This window comes from Sinocyclocheilus grahami, unplaced genomic scaffold, assembly GCF_001515645.1.
Source record: "Sinocyclocheilus grahami isolate Dianchi unplaced genomic scaffold, SAMN03320097.WGS_v1.1 scaffold158.1, whole genome shotgun sequence".
Taxonomy (NCBI): Eukaryota; Metazoa; Chordata; class Actinopteri; order Cypriniformes; family Cyprinidae; genus Sinocyclocheilus; species Sinocyclocheilus grahami.
In genome coordinates this window covers 134,840-135,938 of record NW_015505337.1, presented here as the reverse complement: position 1 = coordinate 135,938, position 1,099 = coordinate 134,840, and positions in this window count along the sequence as shown.

The following is a 1,099-nucleotide window of genomic DNA, read 5'->3' as shown; positions in this document are numbered from 1 at the left end:
TCAAACTCTTGTGTAAGTAAACTATACTAAATAATCATCTGTCAGTACAAGATACTATTCCTTTTTCACTTTACTTAGTTTTTTCAACGCAATCGGTTTGCATGCTTTTTTTAAGTAAGCCCAACTAATTAGATTTTACAGTGAAGATACTGCGGGCCTGGTAGCAATTACCACATCTTAACCCTCACAATGTCCATAATAATAAAATAATAATAATAATGTACAGCCGTGCAGACCCTTAGTTTACACCGGGGAAAGGGTTATTTTTCCATATAGGGAAAAACACTGGAAAAAACACTACCCAGAGGAGAGGACAGTATGTGAAGAATACATCACGTGGGCTTACCTAGTGGGAAGCACTACACATGGAAGAGGTCTCTGTGATGGGCTCTAACCAAGCAATGCTAGATGCTCATATCCACAGAGACTGGTGGCAAGTAAGGCTCTGCCCAGGAAATATACATGGTTAATGACAGGGCACCTTTACAATGGAAAAAAAAAACAGCATACATGATTACCATATAGGAATCACCACACATGGAGCACTTAGTCCAATTAGACAGGCCCATCTAAAAACAGGCATACCACAAATAACAGGCCTGGTAGCAGAATTCCTCTGCCACTGATTCAGCTACTGATGAGTACTGAAAACAGTCAGTTGTTATCCCAGGTTCGCCATAAATAGAAAACACACATGGATTGGAAAACTGCGCATTATCGTGGTGTGCTTGCAGTGCTTGCAGGTTCACCACTTGGTCCCCGAAAGGGGTAGTGGAAACGTTGGTTAAATTGCAGCTCCCTAACCCTCTTGATGGAGGTAAACATGGTCAGGACGGCCGTCTTCAAAGAGAAGGTACTAAGCTCAACTGACTCAAAGGGTTCAAAGGGCTAGGGTTAGGGTTAGGGTTAGCCTAACCCTAACCCTAACCCTCTGCAGACCCTGTAAGACCAAGGAGAGGAATAAGGCACAGCTTTAAGGGATTTAGCCTCCTCATGCCTTTGAGGAACCTAATGATCTGGTTGTGCTTCCCTAGAGACCTACCTTCCACAGTGCCATGATACGCCACTATAGTCCTGACGTACATTTTCAATGTGGAGG